This window comes from Xenopus laevis, chromosome 7S (assembly GCF_017654675.1).
Source record: "Xenopus laevis strain J_2021 chromosome 7S, Xenopus_laevis_v10.1, whole genome shotgun sequence".
Lineage (NCBI taxonomy): Eukaryota > Metazoa > Chordata > Amphibia > Anura > Pipidae > Xenopus > Xenopus laevis.
The window spans coordinates 25,318,028-25,337,771 of record NC_054384.1 but is presented as its reverse complement, the minus strand read 5'-3'; the positions used below and the strand labels follow the sequence as shown (position 1 = coordinate 25,337,771).

At 39.1% G+C, this 19,744-nt stretch overlaps 1 protein-coding gene across 3 annotated transcripts in view; it reads right to left on the bottom strand.

Moving 5' to 3' along the window:
* slc16a12.S (solute carrier family 16 member 12 S homeolog) overlaps positions 1–16,560 on the bottom strand; it is a 90,598-nt gene extending 74,038 nt beyond the window's left edge. Inside the window, exons 1-2 of one of the 3 annotated variants that reach the window (XM_041570484.1) lie at positions 16,408–16,560; positions 13,058–13,215 (exon numbers count right to left, since the gene is read on the bottom strand). The gene's annotated coding sequence lies outside the window, so the exon portion shown is untranslated. 3 annotated transcript variants of the gene reach the window in all.
* Positions 16,561–19,744: the final 3,184 nt, after the last annotated feature.

Sequence of the window (19,744 nt, the reverse complement as noted above, 5' to 3'; positions counted from 1 at the left end):
ATTATTGTTATTATAAATACGTATAAATTAATTTGGTTAGTTAAATATGAAGTGCTTAAAGTGAATAAAGTCCCTTGTATAATTCATCTCAATAGCTGCCTAGAGAATTCATGTTCAGCAGCAGTCATACGTTATAAAGCAACTAAAACATAAAATTTAATTCATTAAAGCAATCCTGTCATCGGAAAATGTTTTTTTTCAAAACGCATCAGTTAATAGTGCTACTCCAGCAGAATTCTGCACTGAAATTCATTTCTCAAAAGAGCAAACAGATTTTTTTATATTCAATTTTGAAATCTGACATGGGGCTAGACATTTTGTCAATTTCCCAGCTGCCGCTGGTCATGTGACTTGTGCCTGCACTTTAGGAGACAAATGCTTTCTGGCAGGCTGCTGTTTTCCCTTCTCAATGTAAATGAATGTGTCTCAGTGGGACATGGGTTTTTACTATTGAGTGTTGTTCTTAGATCTACCAGGCAGCTGTTATCTTGTGTTAGGGAGCTGTTATCTGGTTACCTTCCCATTTTTCTTTTGTTTGGCTGCTGGGAGGGAAAGGGAGGGGGTGATATCACACCAACTTGCAGTACAGCAGTAAAGAGTGATTGAAGTTTATCAGAGCACAAGTCACATGACTTGGGGCAGCTGGGAAATTGACAGCCCCATGTCAGATTTCAAAATTGAATATAACAAAATCTGTTTGCTCTTTTGAGAAATGGATTTCAGTACAGAATTGTGCTGGAGCAGCTCTATTAACTGATGCATTTTGAAAAAAATGTTTTTTCCCATGACAGTATCCCTTTAATTAAAAAATGAGCACCTAGTTCATGGGTTAAAAACAATTAAAAATGAATGATGTACTGATCTGGTCTTAGTTATAGCGATGCACCGAATCCACTATTTTGGATTCAGCCGAACCCCCAAATCCATCTCGAAAGATTCGGCCGATTAACGAACCGAATCCTAATTTGCTACTTTTTACTTCCATTTTTTGAGACAAAAAGTCACGCGATTTCCCTCCCCGTCCCTAATTTGCATATGCAAATTAGAATTTGGCCGAATCCTGCTGAAAAAGGCCGAATCCTGGCCGAATCCCGAACCGAATCCTGGATTCGGTGCATCCCTACTTAGTAATAAGGGATCTTGCTTAGTAGCAATGAATAAGTAATTTAATCCCACCCAGATCCTAACATCCGACCAAACAACCCTCTTGAACACAAACTTTTGTACCAAGGGTATTTGCAGCGTTGATAGGAGAAGTGTTATCTTAGTTCAGATAGTAAACACTGGAGCCGGTAACTATAAATATATCACAACACCATTGACAATCAAATCAGGTGGGTCTGACCGATGTGCCAAAGGAATTGTGTTACTACCACTTTGTCCTCTCAGAGGCACCTAAGTGATTTGTGGCCTAATTCCTATCACTAATCCCATGGCACTCGCATGCTTATATACAATTGTAACTGGTGGTTATTCAATGTGTACATAAATGAGGTGCTCATCTTCTGGATTGATGCTTTCTATAAATATCCAGCCAAGCTCAAACCATCACATCTCCCTTCTTTCCCACTTACCCGTCTCCCCCCGGCTGCCTCAAGAAACAGAAAAAAGTTTAAGATAAGAGCTCTGCAGCACTGCAGTTGGACCCCCTCAAACGCACCCCTAACATTACCCCCACCTCCACTCTACTGAGGGCTGGTATGAAACCCTCACATAGGTCATTTCTTTCTGTAGCCCAAAAACATATTTGTAGGCTAATTGTCTCCAAATCAAGAAAATGACTCAAGCATTAATGTGTAATTGAAGTAGAGAAATTAGACCAGGACTCCCTCTATTGTAGACTGATACTGATAATTGACAGTACCCTGCATCACTGAATTGGCGCTATATGAATAAAAGCATAACAATTAGAGGTCTCTGGTATCTCTCTAATGTCACATACCATGGGTCAAACCCATACCCAGGCTCCAACCCAAATCTAGTTCGAAAGTGGTTGGTTTGAAGGCTTCCATTCATGCATTTGTCATCCAATACTCAAAAATGGTAATTATAAAATAAATGGCAACCTGATTTCACAGTGACCCAGAAGCATCCTGGCTGCACCACATGGCCCTGCCCTCATTCTGTCCCTGCCCTACCGCCTGCCACCCCATGGCCCTTATTCTGTCGATGCCATACCCCCTGCCACCCCATGGCCTCATTCTGTCCCTGCCCTACCGCCTGCCACCCCATGGCCCTCATTCTGTCCCTGCCCTAACACCTGCCACCCCATGGTCCTGCCCTCATTCTGCCCCTGCCCTATGCCCTGCTCCTCGCTCCAGTGTTTGGATAATATGGGAGGCCTTTGGAAACAACTGTATGCATTGCAAAGGAGGCGCAAATTATGTTTCTGGTGCATACTAGGACCTGTTATGGGTTGAGAGGATGTGAGATCAGAGAGACTCCCTACAAATACATGTCTATAATAATAACAAACAGTAGGTCTAGGTAATAAATTAGCTTTCTATTTTTCTGAACAAAGCATAAAAAACACATCTGTATAAATTTCCTGGTCCCAGATTAACATAATTAGTAGAGCAAACAAAAATGGGTTGGGTTCAAAAAGCAAGTGATTTTAATTGGAAACAGCCTTTGAAATGAAACCGTACATTTCCCATGGCAAGTTCCAGCATGTGATGTTAAAAATGTGTCTTTTGCAGTTATAACACATTACAAATTTTTTATTAAAATAGTCAGAAATATTCGGATTTTGATAAATAAGGCCCACCATGTTTAAATTATTTTTTAGTAGCCTAAAGTATGGTGATCCAAATTAAGGAAAGGCCCCTTATCCGGAACCCCAGGTCCCAAGTATTCTTGATAACAGGTCCAATACATGTGTATATAGTTGTTTACTGATGTAAAAAGGGGTACAAACTGGAACAAAGCGTTTTATCAACGACTTTTTCAAACAATGGTTTGAGTATGAATCTGACTTGCATAACCTGTGATTTAAAAGTGTCTAACACTCTCCCGTCCCTGCTGATATGAAAGCAGGATTTATGTCTTATTGGCGTTTATAGGAGGAAGCCACATGTTTCTGTTCTTTTGTTCTGCTTGAGCAATCCCACTTTTAAGGCCAAAATAAACATTACCCTCTGTTTATTTACTGTCCTTTATCTGTTTTTTTTCTAATGACTATGGAGAAGAGAAGCCTTGTGTTCCAGTAACCCGCTGAAGCAACACTCCTTGCCACCAAAATACTGCTTTCATAAGATGACATAGCTGAAAATACAGAACTAATAAAAAACAATGACACTAACCTTTCTCCCCATACACAGCGAGTTGCTGTGCCTGATGTATCCTTGCCACCAACCTAACCCCATTTTGCAGGTTTAAAATAGAGTTTCAGGGAATCCCTATAAATTGTAGTTCTCCAAAGTACTCTAGTGCCAATTACATGAAATGTGTATTGGAAATGGGGGCAATTTCCTCTTGTCTTATCTTCCCTTTTGCTTTGTGTAATATAACTGCTTGTAATGTACATATTATATTTTAGGCAACACTCCAAAAATATACCATTCCCTGTTTCCAACCCCCTCTTCCATAATAACCCTAATCTGTCTTTTTCTTAGCTATTTTGATTAAACAAGGACCAGTGGTCACATAAAATAATACTATGAATTGTAATTTTGGAGTACTCTCACATTAACTCTACCTACAGTGTTACTTGATAACAACCCATAAGCCCTAGACAGAGCATTCATTTCACTAGAGATATGTTGTTACCAGCATACATTTGTTTAATAGACGCTGCAGCTTATTTATAAACACTGGGCAAATTTGCCCCTGGGCAGTAACCCATAGCAACTAATCAGTCATTTTCTCAGCCAATTGCAGGTTGAACAATGAAAACAATCATCTATAAACTCCTGCAGGCTAGAATGACTCCTACTCTATATCTCTTTCTTTTTCTTACTTTTCTTACTATCCTCTATTCTCTTTTAATCTTTTTCTATTCTGGGATATGGCATTTGGATTTAAAGTACCGTATATACTCGAGTATAAGCCGTCCCGAGTATAAGCCGAGGTACCTAATTTTACCTCCAAAAACTGGGAAAGCTTATTGTCTCGAGTATAAGCCTAGGGTGAGAAATGCAGCAGCTTCTGGTAAGTTTCAATCAAAAAATTCAGGGTTTCTGCTCCCATTGGAGGTGCCGGCGTCTCATTTTTGGACGCCGGCGACTATTCTTGGACGCCGGCGACTATTCTTGGACGCCGACAACTATTCTTGGATGCCGGCGACTATTCTTGGACGCCGGCGACTATTCTTGGACGCCGGCAACTATTCTTGGACGCCGGCGACCGTTTTTGCGCTTGACCCGAGTATAAGCCGAGGTAGAGTTTTTCAGCATATTTTGGGGGCTGAAAAACTCGGCTTATACTCGAGTATATACGGTATCCAGGTTACTTAATAAAATTATCATCATACAGTGTTAAGCTAAACAGACAAATGTATTGAATGTAAACCCTATCTTTTTCTCTGCTCTTTCCCCTTTTCTTACTTGATGTTTGTTTTTGTTTCTCTTTACTTGTTTAATATAAAACATTTTCAATAAACTTGAATTTGAGAAAACAAGCATCTTATTTGGTTGCCATGAGTTACTGCCCAGGTTCAAATGTGCCCAGTGTTTATAAATGACTGCCACTGAGTAGAAGGAAGGGTCTGAGATGTAGACATGGATGGTAGCTTTACATTCAGGCATAGGATCTGCTATCCAAAAAAGGGATCCTCAATTAGTAACAGCATACCTTAATCTTCTAAAAATCATTTATAATAGTGATGTTCTGGTCGAGAAAAACTCGATCCATATCCGACCTGAACCCGCTTAAAACACTCCCGACTTCCGCCCTCCATTTATAGGCCTGCGCCTTTTGTGACATCATCATGGGCTGGGCAAACTTGCCTATAAAACCAGAAGCCAGCAGTGTAAGGTCACAGGGGGCAGAGCAGACAGAAGAGCTCAACCCACCCACGACCTGAAAATAGCGCAGTTGAACCCGCCCGACCTGCAGATTTATTCAAATTCGGATATGTGTCATTTTAGAGGCTTTTTATAAAGTCAACAAAACTCACTATTTGAAAAAGCAAGAACGTTTCCTTATGTATTTAAAGATCTGCATATAAAAAGCTCAAATTAATAAAAATGTGAAACAAATACGAAGACACTGAAATTCTCTTTTCCTGCCTTTTCAAGCAAAAAAAAAAAAAAATACAAAAAACTGTAAAGACAGCTCCAATTCACTTCTATGTGACCTCTACTGCTTTTGCTTGGTGTCGTTTTATAATATAGGTTTTCATGCTTTTAACGCTTAATAAATAATGGAATTTTGCTGTTTTAAAACCATTCTTCTCAATCATGTTTTTTAGTGCTAAAAAGTTTGACTCACTGAAAAGAAAAATGCACACGTAATTAAATCGGACCATTAACATTCATGCAGCTGAGTTACCAACAAGTACAAGGTAGTTTTATTATTATTCCAGGGGAAAATGGAACTATACTTAAAAAATTTAATTGGTTAAAATGGAGTCTAAGGGGCAGATTTACTAAAGGGCGAAGTGGCCGTCACTGGAGAAAATTCGCCAGAATTCCCATACACAGAGACATCGCCAATGTACCAACAGGAGTTGATGACAATTCACTAGCGAAAGAGACCATCGCTAGCATACTTTCGCTCCCTATCGCCAGGCGCATTATAGCTCAGGTGAACGATCATTACTCTGCAAATTCACATAACGTTACTTCTTTCGCCAGAGTTTCCTTCACCACCTTATAAAACGAAGCTACATCCTCCTCAATCTTATGTCAGTGACATCATATCCTGTATGCCGAAAAGTCAAAAAGTTTTAAATCGGGATTGACTTCAAATGTCCTAACTATTAAAGATTTTTTTAAATTTTTTTGAGGGTCATGCCACATTTGTTTTAGGGTGGGCTCATGTCTAGGGCATTAGAGGATCTCTTTTGTCTTTATTTTGCTTCCTTGGACATTTGTAATAAGAAGTGGTCACTACTATATGTACCTGCCCTATTCAAATTGACCTAAGTGGAAGAGTATCAATGAATTGCACGCTAGTGAAAGATCACTAACAAATGCTCGTGCTGTCGAATTAACGTTAGCGAAAGTTCGCCAGCATTCGCCTACTGAGAAGCGACTTCACATTTTAGTGAATTAGCGTAATGGTAACGAATTTACACCTGACAAAGTGTCGCGAAGTGTGGTGGAGCTTTCGCTGGTGAAATTCGCCCTTTAGTGAATTTGCCCCAATGACACATGACCGTCCTGTTTTGCTGAGCTCTCTGGATTTTCCGGATAAGGAATCCCATACCTGTACTATCAGCAACATAAATGTTCTCTAGCCAACATCTACATTAGGTACAGATCTCAGCTCACCTCACATGAGAGCTAAAAAAGAATCACATTGTGAAATACATTGACTATTGAAACAGCTCATTGTGGGAAACCTGGACTACTGCCACCTTCCAGATGGCAAAAGCAACACAAAGCAACTTTAAGAAAGTGCAAGGAGCAGCTTTGGACAAGTACCTTATGGCACTGATTGCACTTAATGAATGGACTGATTTGGACAATGCCTACGTCCATTTTTGTGCAACTAATTTTGGCGGTATAAATGAGCCTTAATATGTAGTCTGTTAAAGCCCAGGGTATGAACAGAGGCAAACTCTTCAACATCAACCCTGACTCCTACCTTCAATACTCACTAGTGTAGAGAGAGCAAACGCACTAAACACTATACAAAAAAAAACTCCAGTTAAAATAAAACTTTAAAAAACTATTGTCTGTTAAAGTTATGTCTTGCCTTTTTGGCTTTTTTTTTTGCTCCTGGTGCCATATGAGGTAGATGCTCAACTGAACATTGAAAACAATAACCCCAAAAAAGTGGAAGAATTGCAAATAATGCAGAAGCAATTCCACTTACAAAAACTTTAGGTCTTCACTATAAGAAAAATTTGAGGGCTCGGAAGGTCCAGAGTGAATTTAAGCAATAAATACCATCAACATTCCAAAGATAATATCCATCTGCTTCTCTTCTTAAAATGTGTTAGTTTGATTCATACCTGTGATACAGGCACAGTGATACACGCATAGTCAACTAGATTTAGGTGTTTTGTAGCCTCCAAATTGTTGTTGTAGAACGGGCATGTAGCACATACCATGCAGAAATATTTTGTTCCTATTCAGGCTGAAGCTTTGACCCCACCAGCATAACCTACCCCAAACATCTTCACAATGTGGTTTTGGATGAAATTATATTTGCAAAATACTTCTTCAAGTTTGAAAGGTACATTTCTAGGAAGAATGTTGTGATGTTCTTAAGTTATAATTTCAACCATGTGCAGGGCCTATAAAAGTGCGGCATTTAGCCTGCAGTAGTCCATCTGCGCATTACACATTCATGGAAGACTACACATTTATTTTGCCAGTTTAGAAAACAATTATTTAAAGAGCCTATTTAAGCATGAGTATGAAATAGTGGGCAATGTAACAAGTATGCCTGAGAATATTAAAACAAACATTTCCAGTAAGGACAGCTTGTTTTGAGGTTTTCATTTATGAAGTCACTCTTAATACCATTATGCCCTGGCCCTAATTATCCACATGTGCTTAACATGTGCTATGCAAGAGGGAGGTTGGTGCATCTTCAAGTAAGTAGGGAAATGAACAGTGGGATGTTTTGGGATAGCATAAAGCTGGTGGCTCTTGGTCAGAGGCAAAAGTACTCAGAACTGGTAGGAGCTATAGAGTTAGGGGTTATTTATTAAAGTCCGAATGGCAAAAACTCGAAAAATGTAAGTTTTTTTTACTATAAAACCATATTTTTAGTGAAAAAACTTTTTTTTGTGATTTATTATACCACGAGGATGGAAAAAGTCCAAATCTGAAAATCAGGCATCTCAGACCTGCGGACGTTGTATATAAGTCAACGGGTGAAGTACCGAAGATATCCTGATCTACGATGGGTTTCGTGCAATAATTCCAAGATTTCGTGGTTTTCGTGCAAAAAATCTGAAATATTCTAAAGATGCGAAGTTCTGTACGATTTTCAAAAATGTTTCGAGTTTTTTCCTGAACTGGAATTTTTTTAGGAAAATGTATTGATAAATAAGGGGAAATAACCTGTGCGGATATGGTCAGAGTACATTTCAGAAAATGAGATGAATTTGGATTTTGATAAATAACCCCCTGAGAGTAAGTAAAAAAAATACAATAGTGCCAGAGTTATAGTTTAACTTTCTACATGAAAATGAGAGAAATTTGGATTTTGATAAATAACCCCCTGAGAGTAAGTCAAATAAAATACAATATTGCCAGAGTTATAGTTTAACTTTCTACATGAAAATATATTAACTTAAGTGAATTGAGACACAAGCTCCACATCAGGGGAATTAGCTCACTCTAACACCAGTAAGATAACTGAAGCACAAGGGAGGAATATGTTTGGGTCTGCAGCCTCAAGCAGTAGCAGACATTGATGTGCCAAAGGCAATTAAACGTGAATTTAGCACTGTGCTAAGTTCTAGGGCTATTAATTATGAAGCTGACACAAAATCTATTTGACTGTGAGTTTTGGGGCAATTTAACGTGAAACTGGTGCTGCATTTACACTTCTGTGGATTCTGGGCCACTAAATTTATACTGCTCACTTATTGATGGGGCTAAGTGCAAAGAATTGGAGCACTGCTTTTTTCCAAAATTCTAGTATCTTTGTGCAATATTAATAACTGCAGCAGCACCATGATGATATGACTGTAAGGATCATTTAAAAAGTGCAGGTAACATAACTTGTTTATCACTTAGAAGTGCAAGTTAGGAAGCATTAGGAGCAGACCACCCAAAAATAAGGATAGGGCTGCATTGCACTCAGTGGATCTGTACTTTGGATTTGCTCCAGACTGCACCAGGTGCAAAAAGAAGCACTACTCTTGCTACAATTCTAAATTGAATCAGCACTAAGGGAAATAGTGTTTTTTGCCCATTAGCATTTCAAACATTATGGGCCTCAATCTCTGCTGCCCCTACCACAAGTGCTGGAGTAGTGCAAAATTTGAATCCTTACTTTCTTCCTACACAAGATGATGCATAGGAAGATATCATACTCATCAGCAGCATAGATTCACAAAATAAGCTAGCAGGTGTATATTCTGCATAGTCCTCTAACCTGCTTGTGCAAACAAATCCCCAGATTTGGGGAAGGAGAAAAGGGACTCATGATTTTTTTCTTTATACACATTGCACAATAATATTCTAATCACTCTTAATTTTAATTTGTAGTTTGTTTGTTTGTTTGTTTTTTGGCTTTCACAATTTTACTCATCTGTGTGCTTGTTTAAACTATTTTCTTTTCCCTGCCGAATTGGGGTAGTCTAATGTCCATCTTTCACAGACTTGTACTTGTATTTATATCATTCATATTGTTTCCCATTATGCGTTGTTTAAATCACACTGTCCCTTTAACAGCATGCTGTGTTAAAAAGAACATTATGGTTTGGATGGGATAATGTTGATATGACCTGCAAGCTGTTTAGGAGACACCAGGGGTTTTCTACAATATTGTCGGAGTATCTAAAACAATGAGCTCTTAGCACTGACTTAGTCATGTATATATGTTCTAAAAAGGCAGGTTATTTTCTTATTAAGGAAAAGGGCATCAACATTTTCTAAGGATCAAAAATGATAAATATTTCCCTTCTACACAAATATATGTAGATTCAGTTATTCTGTTCTAGGAATATGCCATTAAATCCTCACCTACAAGTGGTTTACTATTTTAATATTCTGTAACTACTGCGGCATGTCTGGCTCTGTTGATGTGATGTTTGAGGAAGGGTCTATGATGTTATGGTGGGGCTTTGACTTTACACCCCTCTGAGATTGTATGGAATTTAGCCTGTTTTTTTTAAACCCCCAAAAAACAAACAGGCGATTTTGAGATTCACATTCCTTTGAAACCCCACACTGTCTGGTTTAAAAATCTACAATAAAAGAGCTGATTATTTTTTTAAATCAAAGGGTCTTACACATTTTTATCTCACGTGGCAGCTTTTTACACAACTTACAGGAACACATGAGTAAGCAAACCCCATTCTTCTCTACAGACACAACCCGCTGCACTAAACTGCTGAATGCAGCATATTTCCTCTCACCTGTCTTGGGTGGTTCAGTCAGTGGAAATGTCACTGTAGGGTATATAGGGGTCTACCATTGCATTCTTGTTACTTTTATCAACTTTTTTTGCTGCTAGGGAAAATTAGACTTTCTCAGCCAGATTGCTGCTGAAATGTTAGACTGCAGAGCTGCTGAACAAACAGCTAACAAAACACACAAAAATCTAACTATTGGTAAATCATACTAAAGGTTAATTTAAAGATGAACTAACTACCCCTTTAAATTTAAGGAAGGTTTCGTTAGCCATCCCTGGTGGTAAAGTCCCCCTTGAGACATCTCACCTTGTCACATGGCTGCATCAGCACTGGGCAAGTATAGACTGTGACATTCCTCATAGATGTTTAGCCCTATAGTTAATGCTTGAACAGATCAAGCAGACATACCATAATTATTACCAAACATTAGGATTATGGTGCACAATGCCAATGACCATATCATTATTAATCATGGGTGCAAAAATCTGAAACAGCAAAAAGTTATGAGTTTTCTCCATAAGTAAAGACCAAAAATTAGAATCAAAAGTTCAAATCATTTATTAGGACATACAGGTGACCGCTTAACGCATTTCATACCTACTGGGGCACTTACTCATAGGCTCACAGCTGTATGTCTAATAATTGATTTGACCTTTTAGTTCTAATTTTTGGTCTTTACTTTTGGAGAAAAAATTTTGGTCTTTACTTTTTGGTCTTTACTTTTGGTCTTTACTTTTGGAGAAAACGTTTTGCTGTTTCATACCTTCATTTTTCCCAATAATGAGAATTTCTCATGCTGAACATTTATAGCAAAATTGAGTCATTGTAAGTTCCTTTAAACCTACTGCAAAACATCTCAACGGTTCCCTTGGGTGTGCCTAGAGTCAGGAATTTTAAACATGAAACAAATTAGAAAGAGTACGTCTTATGTAGAAAGTCAATAGGTGTCTTTGAAAGGGGGCCATGTAATCTTTATGCTAATGACACAACATCTAGATTTGCTTTCCTTTTTTTTTTTTAGTTTTCTTCTGCATGTGCCCCTTGCATGACATACAGTTCCATACTTATGAAACACTTACAGCTTGTTAAAAAGTAAAATTTTTATCACCCAATTTTTACTGAAAGGACAGCTAGCACCAGGAAATTAAAATGTGCTCAAATTGTTTACACAAAACCTCCACTTGATCTGTGTTTAATGGCACCATATCTTGAATGCATTATTTAATATCCTGTAAATATATTGATTATGTAAGGCTCCACTGAATACAACAGAGCAGAGTAGGCTTGCCCTGCTTCAGAAGCCAGAGAGGGAATAGAGAGAGACATTCAAGGGAGTGGGGGTGATGACATTTACAGGTTTAAAGATGATATCAGGAGGTGGGGTATTTCAGAGAACACAGAAGCAGAATTGTAACCTGCCCCGCGCTTCAGGTGCACTCTCTTTAGCTGCCCAGCGAATACGCTTTCTGCGCACTTGTTTTCGGCTCATGCACGCCTGGCACATTCTTCTAAGTAAATACTGGCGCCTGCGTACAATTGGACGCTGATTGTTCAATTCTCTCTGCTATTGGTTTCCCTCATTGCCCATCTTGGTTTTTCTTCTCCCATTTGTCCTTTTGCCTTTAAATAGCTTCTTCCCTTTTCCCTCCTTGCCCAAGCTGGCTTCTGTTTGTTCAGTTCCTGCCTAAGCTCTGCACATATTGTTATTCCAGTTTTCAACTCCCGCCTGCCTTTTGACTCTGATTCTGCCTAAAGCCCTATTTGTGTTCGCTATTCTGGTTTTGACTCCTGCCTGGTTACTTGACTCAGATCCGTGCTGCCTGTCCTAAACCTTGCCTGGTCTGACTTACTTTTTCTGCTTTCCCCTGTTGATTCTGCAGCAGAATGCCTGGAGCCCCAAAAAAGCACAGTTGAAGACCAGGCTCATCAGGGGTGATCTTGTTCACCGAAAGATACTTACCAGTGGTCTCCCTGGGTTCCTTGTTAACTAGCATGACAACATATTTGTCCAGGTTACAGAGGTATTTTCAAAGGTCTTTGAACTGGGCAGTCCAAGTTAAAACAAGCTTGTCTGGTTCAAAACTGGACAGGTGGTCAGAAGGGTCATAGGTGCAGTGCTTTTGGGCAAGAAGCAGCCTTGTAATTAATGCTTGTCATAGTACAGGTATTTCCTGTGCCTTGGGTCCATAAAACAGACAAAAGACGGATATATACAGCAGAGCTGAGAGTGAATACAGTGTAACAAAAACATGATTCCTGCTTTAAATACATTTACGTGTGCACCATAAAAATAAAGTATGTCAAGATGAATGAATAATTTTAATTCAGGATGTTACTTGTTCTTTATCTAAAAACAGATTTTGCATGAAATAGAATAGACTACAGGCAAATATAGAAAAAAAAATCAAGGGCTCACATCATGCATATTTATAAAATGTATAAAATTGTAAAATACCAAAAAATAAAATAAGACCAACCCCATACCAGAATATCACTGTCTACAATTTTCTAAACTTAATTTAAAGGTAAACCTTTTTTAAAAAGATGTGAAGGCTGTAAAACAAGTATGCTGCTCTTAATTCTATACATTTTTATTACTGAATTTGTTTTCTGTTTTGGGTACCTGTCAAAAACTGTCTGGAATCAAACCCTGGACTGTGCCTGCATGTTTCCACTATATAAGTCACAGGAGGCTTTCAGAGGTGGGTTTAGTCAGTTGTTCTGATGTGTATCTCTCCCTGCTACTCCCTTAACTCCTCCTTCAAAGTTAATACCATTTGTAAGCACTCTACAATTAAGGGGCTTTATAAACCTGATTTATGCAACTCCTATTGCTGGTTTTCTGCCTTGTACCTCCTTGATCTTGGTTCCTGAGTCCTTACATTGTTCCTGTGCCCTCATCCCTGGTCCTTGTCTAATTTGTGTATGGTATCCAGATATAGACCACGGCCTGTTTACTGGACTTTTCCTCTGTCTCCAGCCTGTCCCGAAAATGGCCTGCCTATTGGAGACTACAGGGGGGAATTCACAAAAGTAGAGATATTGAGACAAAATAAAAGTGAAGATAAAAATGTCGGCTTTCCCTCCAAATTCACAAATCTCTATCACCACTTCTGTGAATTTGTCTTTTAAACAGACAGTTTTAAAATTTTGTCATTCGAACAACATTTTAATGACATTTTTTCTGAATTTGTCTTTAGCTCTTACATAACCTGTCAGTCAGCCATCAAATTGGAATTTCCGGGGGGAGGGGGTTTATTTTACCTAGGAAAATTATACATAATGTTTTAGCATAATCTGGCCTTTCTAAATCTGCCTACATGTTTGAGTAATTTCACAAGATATAAAGTCTAAAAACAAAAAAATTTGTATCAGAAATGTGCTTTATCTTAGGTCAAATGTCTAAGTGCTGCTAAAACTAAAAAAAAATTGCCGTGAGGCTTTACTTTTCCTTTAGATATTATATTCACGCAAATTGCTAATATTGTCTCATTCATTAAGCTAAAACTAGTAAAATAACCAAGTGTGAGTTAAAAACGTCTTACATATAAAATTGTATAAAGTACATTTTTTTAGTTTACTCAGTGTTTTACTTGTTTTGTTAATGAGGCTTTTACGCCAATAGGGTTAGACAGAAACTTGTGCCCTGACTATAAAATGCTAATCCCTATTAAAATGCTAATAAATCACCAATGGGACATCTACAAGAGGTTTGAAATGAAGATCGGGTGAACCAAAGCAGAGAAAATTATCTAGGAATTGATCTGACACACGGGGAAGAGTTATACTGAGCTTTACTCCATTTTTTAAAATGTAGGGAGAAACAGTTTTTGCATTATTTTTATGTCGTCTGTAAACTGTCACCAAATAATAAATGGCGGTTGAGTCAAAAAATGGGCTATATCCACTTTTGTTAATTTTCCCCTACTGCCCAAGGCATTCTTCCTGTTTAACAGACTTGCACAGAATTTGCGGTATTATTTTTCTTGTTTCTTCTTCGTTTAATCTTCATTCCTCATAACAACTTCAATTCTGCGTTTCATCAAGCCGATACATGCATTACTCAGGTTATACAGCACTTAGGCTCCTACCTGCCAGTCACACACCCATGGCCAGACCTGACAGTACCAAACAACCATACATTCAGATCAGAATCAGTTCATGATTCCATTCAGACATTTTTAAAAATGTATTCAGCCAAGTATGGCACATTCCTATTCAACCTATGACAACTTGTTCGGCCTGTGTGTTACTGTAGTATTTCTTTAAACATATTTAAAGGGCAAGTCAACCCCAACATAAAAATGTCCCTAATAAAACAACATTCTAAGCAACTTGACAATATACATTTATTAAAAATTGTCAGTGATTTTAAAGTTATTTGTAAAAACAGTTGCTATTGAAAACAATGTTGCGAAAGTCTTAGTTCCCCAGCAAAGGCATATCTGTTAATAAGCTAGCTTGTCTTACGTTGTTTCAAAAGTCTGAGCCATCAGGTCAGAGAATAAAAAGGGACAGACAAAAACACTGCTTTCAATAGAAATACATATACAAACAACTTAAAAACCATAGAAAGTTTGTAATGAACGTATATTGCAAAGTTGCTTAGAGTTATGTTTTCTTTTATTAGGCAAAACATTTTTGGGGGGGTTTGACATTCCCTTTAATTGTATTATATTTGTGCAAAGTAAACTTTGGGTCATCTAAATGTCTTCTGTTATGTTGCAAATGCAATAAAAATAAAGCATAATGAAAACACATTATACAGTAAATCTCATTGGGTAATACATGCTCAGTGACTGATGTGAAGACAATCTATTTTTAAAACATAGAAAAACATGTTTATATAGATATATATAAGTAAATGCAGGACATGTATTCCATATATTAGTTACCACCTGTTGCTATATTTAGCCCTGTACCAACAAGCCATTTAGCTTTATTGACATCACAACAAAAAATAAACTTAGGGCGAGCTCAGTACCAAAAATCTTTAAACTGTAAAATAAACAGGGGATCTCCGAGGCCCAGCAACACCTATTCTGTAGTCTCACTAAAAAGCATTGTGGTTAAAAATGTATTACCATTCATTCATAATATTTCCTGGAGGATAATAATAATAATACAATCAATGGATTTCTTTGAAAAAATTCTTGCCTTTTGCCATGAAACATACTAGATCTACGAGTAATCCTCAGGCCTGTCTATTCATGTACAGCAATTAACATGCCACTTAGTAGCACAATAGGTTCTCCATGCCTTGAGGCTTGATCAGCCCTTTGCTGCCCACATGTGCAAATCAAGGCTTTTCAGGATACCAGTCCCCATTCATGTTCTCATAGTGAATCCAGAATAATTAGCAGCAGTTACTTTCTCATGTTTACTAATCGGGAAGCACCTTAGCAAGCTAATATTATGATTTCTTTCAAGTCACACAAGTAAATGGAGCAAGTTTGTGTCATGTAGATGTTGCAAATTCAGAAAATAGAGGCTCAAAAGATCACCGCTGCTTCAGCGATAGGGCAGTGCATATTTACATTTCAGTGGGGATTAAAGCAGTTGCCGGTGGCATGGCAACCTTCAGTTTTCGGAGGAAAGTTGAGAGTTTAGATTAAAAAAAAAAACATCTGGTAGTTCTCAGGTTGTACCTGAATTTCAGCCTTCAGCTAACTATTACAGGTATGGGACCTGTTATCCAGAATGCTCGTGACCTGGGAGTTTCTGGATACGGTTAGTTTTTATTCCGATCATGAATAAAGTCAGAGGTGCGGGCAGTACATTATCATTTATAATACATGTGATACAAATGATGTCACTTGATGTCACTTGATTATAACTGCTGACATCATGAAGCACCTTTTATCCGTGACATCACCAAGCACTGATTATAAACGATGACACCTGTCTATCTTACAGGTCGTTCATGGCTCTTGTGTATTAGGGAAAATAAAGATGAACAAATCCATAAGACAATGCTAAACTTACCATGAAACCGCAGAAAAGTAATGCAAGTAGTGAATGGGCTTTTTTTTTTGCATAAGACAGGAGGCAGTGTTCCCAAACATATGCTTACACATAATAACACAGTAATGTACATCAGCAGCCTGCCCTGTTCCCAAGGGAGCCCACACTACATATTCCAAGCATACAGATTACAGAAATTCCTATCATAACTTTTGGAGATTACAAACAGATCTGCTTACCATAGGTTGTGCTTGGCAAACAGCTGCCCAAGTGTAACAGATCCACCTCATTTATCTCATCCCGCTCAGGCAACGAGAGAGTCGCCCGATCCCTCGCATGACTCCTAGTCGCTCCCCATCAGATGCCTTGCCACATTTATCTTATCTCAGGTGTCAGCCGTTTCCAGTCTACCGGCTGATCCCGCCCACAAGCCGGCTAGGCCAATTGAAAGTAACAGCAAACTGACCAATCAGGTTGACTTTGCTCAGTTGTGCTGTAAGCGTTCTATTTCCCTCCTCATGTTGTGTTACAGTTTCCCTCCCGCCTCCCCGGCACAGACTGCAACTTGATATGTGATCATCAGTTGTCTGAATAGAATCCTTAAATAAACATTGAACCTGTGCAGAATTTATGAGTGTTTTTAAAATGTCGGATAGGCAGAATTCATAGAAATATTGCAGCATGCTTCATTTATTTCTCTGCTGCCCGTAATGTGTTTGTGTTGGGGTAATAAACGCTTGTTTTATAGGGGTTAAATCCAGGGCAAAAATGGTTAGCAAGGACACGGCTGATTTGTTTTCAATAGGACTAGCGTCCTGAGAGGAGCAAAATGAGGGGTCTGTCAACTAAGGGATGCTGGGAGTTGTAAACAACACATTGGTATAAAAAGATTATATATATATTATATTATATAGCTCACATGAAACTGCTAACTTTCGGAAAGTGGGGAGTAATAGCTCTGCAGAGAAGTGTAAAAAATGCAGCCAATGGAGATAGTATGGCTGAAATCCTAACAATAACAGTAGGGGTTATGTAATACCACAGACAACGTTTCCCCATTGCGTAACCAATAGCAACCAATGAGGAGGGCCGGATTTACATTGTCGGCACCCCTAGGCCCACTGCCATTCATCACTCATGTCCCCTCTCCTTTATTTGTGCAAATTTTTATTATCTGGACTGGAGCTAAGGGGATTGGCGCACAGGAAATTAAAAAAATGATTATATCTCCAGCACATCCCCAATGTTTTTGAACCATTGTTGGTGTGTTGGGCAGCATGCCGTCCCCCTAAAATCCTGCCGCCCTAGGCCCGGGCCTAGGTGGCCTTTCCACAAATCTGGGCCTGCCAATGAGGTGTTTTCCTTTTATTAACCTAACTGCACTAATCCAAGAAAACGTAACTGCTGATTGGTTGCTACAGGTCTCTCCATAACCTCATTGGGTGAAACTGTAGAGCAGCAGTCCCCAACCTTTTCTACGCGAGAGCCACAATTAACATGTAAAAGGAGTTGGAAGCAACGCAAGCATGAAAAATGTTCCTGGGTGGTGTAAAATAAGGGCTGTGATTGGCCATTCCGTAGCCCCAACAGGGTCGGACTGGGGGGCTTGGGACCCACCGGGGCTACTGGCCCTTGGCCCCCCTTCGACCGCCCCTGCTGCTCCAGCTCTCCGGTTCTCCTGTAAGTGTGTATGCGCGTCAGTGCGCAACGCTAGCGCGAATGCGAGCGGAGCACAGCTACTGCGCACGAGCGAAATTTGATTTTACCACGACCCCCGACAAAGAGGGGTCGTGCCACTGAGTAGCGGATCTGGGCCAGCAGGGCCCACTAGGTTTTTTCCCGGTGTCCCGCCGGCTCAGTCAACACTGAGCCCCAATATGGGCAGTCAGCCTATAGGAGGCTCTGTTTGGCAGTACACTTGGTTTTTATACAACCAAAACTTCCCTCCATACCAGAAAATCTAAAATATGCACCTGCTTTGAGGCCACTGGGAGCAACATCCAAGGGGTCGGAGAGCAAGATGTTGCTCACGAGCCACTGGTTGGGGCTCACTGCTGTAGAGCAATGTGACATATGGTCAAATTAATATCTGGGGCTGCCCTAAGCATGGCCTCTGACAGACCCCTCCTTGCTGATCAGAGATTGGCAATACTGACTGATGGGAACTGAGTCGACCTTTGCCTCACCACCTTCAGCTCTATCGCCAGATTTGTCCTAAGTGTCCAGTAGGAGAAATCACTTTGTATCCAAAAATTTGGACAATGGTAAGCACTGTGCACAGTAGATATTTAATTACGCTATACTGTTTCTACATATCACAGTGGTCCATAGGTTGGGTGGGTCCCTATAAACACACCCCTAGCCTAGGTCCTAGGTTGACAAGGGATTTTAGGACCTATGCCCAACATGTCCTATTTAATGATGTCCAAGAATGTGAGCTATGAGAGCAACCATAGCAAGTCACTAGGTACCAACCTGAATCCAACATTATTGAGAGCCTGTCTGTTCTGGTTGGAATGTTCCTGTATATTTTATAACCCCTGTGATGTGTGTAGATCTTGTTGCCAGGATGTGAAGGGGTCTACCTGGCAGGATGGTGTTTGCTTAAGAAAGAAGTCATGTAAGAACCTGTATGGGAATGAGCTAGTAATCTGATGTGATAGAAAGGATAATATGACCACCATTGGTGAATACAAGGGAGGTTTGAAGTTATATTCAATCTCTTAGATCCTCTTCAGTGAAAAGGGTAGGATTGTATTTAGAACCTTGGGCAATGAAGCAACACAAAGGTCCAAGAAATTGTAAGGGTCTGAATATGAGATGCAAGGGCAGGATTAGATTCTAAGCAGAGGTGCTGTAGCCAAGCCAATGAGAGCTAGCTAGCAAGATGAACAGCTAAAAGCCCCCCCTCCAGCAGTGATTTCACAGTCAAATAATATTTATAAAAAATTATTTATCTATGATTCCTTCTGAAGAGATCCACAAGTGGTGCAGAATTAAGATTCTGCCTAAGAATTTGTGAGTTTTGGAGGGCATTTTGTTGGCATCTTGCACTTGCGAGATTGGACTGTTTTTATACGCACAATTCCTATTCTGTTTGCACAAAGAGCCTTATCTATTTGTCTTGAGTTCAAATCAACAAGGTGCATGGAAAAATGCCTGTTTTGTTCTTAAGTTATACATCTTCGTATTTTTTTTAACTTATATTTCCCATATATCAGATCCCCCTACTCCTATAAATAAAAATGCATAAAGTATGTTCCTTGAAAGAAAAAAATGACATTAGTTCTTTGCATGGTAAAAATCAATGTTTATATGTAAAATAATATATTGGCATAATGAGACATGTTTATTTTGCCATATGAGTACATGTGTTTTACATATTACATATCTTTTACATGACACCTAGAGGTACCCGCAGTCCAAAGTCAGTCAGACTGTATTAGTCAGCTCTAACTGATAGCAATCTCTTTGCAGCAGAACAGCTGACTTAATTAACCCTGTAGATGCTGACTGCCAGCAGTAATCCCCTGTATCTTATTTTCCCTGCAGACATATGGCAATTGCACAAGCGAT